This window comes from Schistocerca americana, unplaced genomic scaffold, assembly GCF_021461395.2.
Source record: "Schistocerca americana isolate TAMUIC-IGC-003095 unplaced genomic scaffold, iqSchAmer2.1 HiC_scaffold_124, whole genome shotgun sequence".
Lineage (NCBI taxonomy): Eukaryota > Metazoa > Arthropoda > Insecta > Orthoptera > Acrididae > Schistocerca > Schistocerca americana.
Genome location: NW_025725308.1, coordinates 110001 through 115000, shown reverse-complemented (window position 1 = coordinate 115000; position 5000 = coordinate 110001). Strand labels below are relative to the sequence as shown.

General features: G+C 51.4%; 1 non-coding gene across 1 annotated transcript in view; it reads right to left on the bottom strand.

Annotated features, from left to right (window-relative positions):
* The window catches only part of LOC124563722, a 1910-nt gene extending 1564 nt beyond the window's left edge, over positions 1-346 (bottom strand). Inside the window, exon 1 of the ribosomal RNA XR_006970274.1 lies at positions 1-346. This exon is cut by the window's left edge and continues 1564 nt beyond it. This is a non-coding gene — a ribosomal RNA (small subunit ribosomal RNA).
* Positions 347-5000: the final 4654 nt, after the last annotated feature.

The following is a 5000-nucleotide window of genomic DNA, read 5'->3' as shown; positions in this document are numbered from 1 at the left end:
CTACCATCGACAGTTGATAAGGCAGACATTTGAAAGATGCGTCGCCGGTACGAGGACCGTGCGATCAGCCCAAAGTTATTCAGAGTCACCAAGGCAAACGGACCGGACGAGCCGACCGATTGGTTTTGATCTAATAAAAGCGTCCCTTCCATCTCTGGTCGGGACTCTGTTTGCATGTATTAGCTCTAGAATTACCACAGTTATCCAAGTAACGTGGGTACGATCTAAGGAACCATAACTGATTTAATGAGCCATTCGCGGTTTCACCTTAATGCGGCTTGTACTGAGACATGCATGGCTTAATCTTTGAGACAAGCATATGACTACTGGCAGGATCAACCAGGGAGCTGCGTCAACTAGAGCTGAGCAGCCGGCCGCCCGGGAGTGTGTCCCGGGGGCCCGCGCGAACACGCAAGCGTCCGCTCAATTATTCTGCAAACAGGAGGAGGCTGAGCTCCCCTGCACGATACACCTCGAAACCCTCTCAGGTCCCGGCGGCGCGCAGCGCCGTCCTAAGTACTTGGTCGGGTTCGAGAGAGGCGCAATCGCCCGGAGTTTGGCGAGTAGACGCTTTAGGTGCGACCACCCGTGCTCCCAACTGAGCTTGCCGCTGCCGACAGAGGCCCGGGAGCGTGCTGTCGTGGCATTGCCGGCGGGAGACAACACGCGCCACCTACGGTGGCCGGCAGCTCCAACGCCAGCGCCACAGAAGGACAAAAGCCCCACTTGGGTGCCGAAGCGAACTCTCCCAGCACAGCGCACGCGCCAACACGTCCGCACAGCTGCGATACAAACCACCTGCGAGAACCGCAGAGGCGACCGAGCAGCAGACGGCGTCGCGGCGCCGAGCGCCGGGCGGCGGCGCATCCTCAGCGCACACAGTCCTCAATCGGACCAGCACACTGCAGATGTCCACCGCGCTTCGCACCGGGCCCGCGAGGACCTACTTTGGCCGCACGGCGCCGCGTGCAGGGTGCGCCGGCGCGCAGCTGCGCCGCCTGCCGCCTCCGTCGGCCGGCGCGCCTGCCACTGGCCGCCCCCACCAGCCGGCTGTAGCGCGTGCGCCCACGCACCGCGCGGCCAGCACGCCGGGAGGCCCCCCCTCACCGGCCGGGGACGGTCCCACCCAGCCACCGCCGCGTATCGCTTCACACCCACATGCCATTCACGTTCGTGGGCATGGTGGGTATCGCTGAAACAACCGGTTGGTAGCTCAACCGATCGTCGCCATCACTGATTCACCTCTAGCGAGAACAACCGCACCACAACGGTTTACCAGTTGTTCATTTGCGTAACGTCACCAGCAAACGTAGACGTCCATCGCCATTTGCAAATTCAACGATTGTTGCATGCCTGTGTCAGGTGTCACGACACACTATGTCTGCCCACATACACGCAACAACATGTGCACGCTTCGCGAACACGTGGAAGGTGGCCCCCGTACGTATGCGATGTCCATTGCGCGAACGACTGTCAACCGGCCTCTGTCGCATGTCGCAGATGTGGAACGCAGTGCACCATGCTGTCACGGTGTGTGAGAAGAGACGACTACGTCTGACAACACGCGCCACTACATCAACAGACGGCTCATGCTGATCGCCATCCAGGGCATACCACACTGCAATCCGGCTCTTATAGGGAGACGACACATAGCTGAGTGCACAACAGTTGGACCGCATGGTTCGCCGTTGTTGGCGCAGTCGTTGTACGGTCACATGTACCACGATGTATCATTCAGTACATGAGGACCAATGTGCAGTACAGTGTGTGATTTGGACGTACAACATCAGCGGACAGTTGACACAGGCCGTACCACAGCGTAGGCTAAGTGCTTCGCAATGCGAATGCCAATGAACAACTGCGAAGGGCATTGAGCATGTACGTCCTGCTGCCATCCACATTACAGTGTATCGCTGCAAGGTGTTTAACATGAAGCGATACACTGGGGACCAGGCAGTGCGAGTAGCAAACTATATTGCGGGGGTTGCAGTTAGGCAACACTACACTAATTTAACGCGTCGTATGACAATTACAGAGCGGGTTAAGGCCCAACGTGTGTTGGGTTAAGGCCCAACGTGTGTTGGGTTAAGGCCCAACGTGTGTTGGGTTAAGGCCCAACGTGTGTTGGGTTAAGGCCCAACGTGTGTTGGGTTAAGGCCCAACGTGTGTTGGGTTAAGGCCCAACGTGTGTTGGGTTAAGGCCCAACGTGTGTTGGGTTAAGGCCCAACGTGTGTTGGGTTAAGGCCCAACGTGTGTTGGGTTAAGGCCCAACGTGTGTTGGGTTAAGGCCCAACGTGTGTTGGGTTAAGGCCCAACGTGTGTTGGGTTAAGGCCCAACGTGTGTTGGGTTAAGGCCCAACGTGTGTTGGGTTAAGGCCCAACGTGGGTTGGGTTAAGGCGCAACGTGGGTTGGGTTAAGGCCCAACGTGGGTTGGGTTAAGGCGCAACGTGGAATGGGTTAAGGCGCAACGTGGGTTGGGTTAAGGCGCAACGTGGGTTAGGTTAAGGCGCAACGTGGGTTAGGTTAAGGCGCAACGTAGGTTAGGTTAAGGCGCAATATAGGTTAGGTTAAGGCGCAATATAGGTTAGGTTAAGGCGCAATATAGGTTAGGTTAAGGCGCAATATAGGTTAGGTTAAGGCGCAATATAGGTTAGGTTAAGGCGCAATATAGGTTAGGTTAAGGCGCAACGTAGGTTAGGTTAAGGCGCAACATAGGTTAGGTTAAGGCGCAACATAGGTTAGGTTAAGGCGCAACATGGGTTAGGTTAAGGCGCAATATAGGTTAGGTTAAGGCACAATATGGGTTAGGTTAAGGCACAATATGGGTTAGGTTAAGGCACAATATGGGTTAGGTTAAGGCACAATATGGGTTAGGTTAAGGCACAATATGGGTTAGGTTAAGGCACAATATGGGTTAGGTTAAGGCACAATATGGGTTAGGTTAAGGCACAATATGGGTTAGGTTAAGGCACAATATGGGTTAGGTTAAGGCACAATATGGGTTAGGTTAAGGCACAATATGGGTTAGGTTAAGGCACAATATGGGTTAGGTTAAGGCACAATATGGGTTAGGTTAAGGCACAATATGGGTTAGGTTAAGGCACAATATGGGTTAGGTTAAGGCACAATATGGGTTAGGTTAAGGCACAATATGGGTTAGGTTAAGGCACAATATGGGTTAGGTTAAGGCACAATATGGGTTAGGTTAAGGCACAATATGGGTTAGGTTAAGGCACAATATGGGTTAGGTTAAGGCACAATATGGGTTAGGTTAAGGCACAATATGGGTTAGGTTAAGGCACAATATGGGTTAGGTTAAGGCACAATATGGGTTAGGTTAAGGCACAATATGGGTTAGGTTAAGGCACAATGTGGGTTAGGTTAAGGCACAATGTGGGTTAGGTTAAGGCACAATGTGGGTTAGGTTAAGGCACAACGTGGGTTAGGTTAAGGCACAACGTGGGTTAGGTTAAGGCACAACGTGGGTTAGGTTAAGGCACAACGTGGGTTAGGTTAAGGCACAACGTGGGTTAGGTTAAGGCACAACGTGGGTTAGGTTAAGGCACAACGTGGGTTAGGTTAAGGCACAACGTGGGTTAGGTTAAGGCACAACGTGGGTTAGGTTAAGGCACAATACGGGTTAGGTTAAGGCACAATACGGGTTAGGTTAAGGCACAATACGGGTTAGGTTAAGGCACAATACGGGTTAGGTTAAGGCACAATACGGGTTAGGTTAAGGCACAATACGGGTTAGGTTAAGGCACAATACGGGTTAGGTTAAGGCACAATACGGGTTAGGTTAAGGCACAATACGGGTTAGGTTAAGGCACAATACGGGTTAGGTTAAGGCACAATACGGGTTAGGTTAAGGCACAATACGGGTTAGGTTAAGGCACAATACGGGTTAGGTTAAGGTACAATACGGGTTAGGTTAAGGCACAATACGGGTTAGGTTAAGGCACAATACGGGTTAGGTTAAGGCACAATATGGGTTAGGTTAAGGCACAATATGGGTTAGGTTAAGGCACAATATGGGTTAGGTTAAGGCACAATATGGGTTAGGTTAAGGCACAATATGGGTTAGGTTAAGGCACAATATGGGTTAGGTTAAGGCACAATATGGGTTAGGTTAAGGCACAATATGGGTTAGGTTAAGGCACAATATGGGTTAGGTTAAGGCACAATATGGGTTAGGTTAAGGCACAATATGGGTTAGGTTAAGGCACAATATGGGTTAGGTTAAGGCACAATATGGGTTAGGTTAAGGCACAATATGGGTTAGGTTAAGGCACAATATGGGTTAGGTTAAGGCACAACGTGGGTTAGGTTAAGGCACAACGTGGGTTAGGTTAAGGCACAACGTGGGTTAGGTTAAGGCACAACGTGGGTTAGGTTAAGGCACAACGTGGGTTAGGTTAAGGCACAACGTGGGTTAGGTTAAGGCACAACGTGGGTTAGGTTAAGGCACAACGTGGGTTAGGTTAAGGCACAACGTGGGTTAGGTTAAGGCACAATACGGGTTAGGTTAAGGCACAATACGGGTTAGGTTAAGGCACAATACGGGTTAGGTTAAGGCACAATACGGGTTAGGTTAAGGCACAATACGGGTTAGGTTAAGGCACAATACGGGTTAGGTTAAGGCACAATACGGGTTAGGTTAAGGCACAATACGGGTTAGGTTAAGGCACAATACGGGTTAGGTTAAGGCACAATACGGGTTAGGTTAAGGCACAACGTGGGTTAGGTTAAGGCACAACGTGGGTTAGGTTAAGGCACAACGTGGGTTAGGTTAAGGCACAACGTGGGTTAGGTTAAGGCACAACGTGGGTTAGGTTAAGGCACAACGTGGGTTAGGTTAAGGCACAACGTGGGTTAGGTTAAGGCACAATACGGGTTAGGTTAAGGCACAATACGGGTTAGGTTAAGGCACAATACGGGTTAGGTTAAGGCACAATACGGGTTAGGTTAAGGCACAATACGGGTTAGGTTAAGGGACAA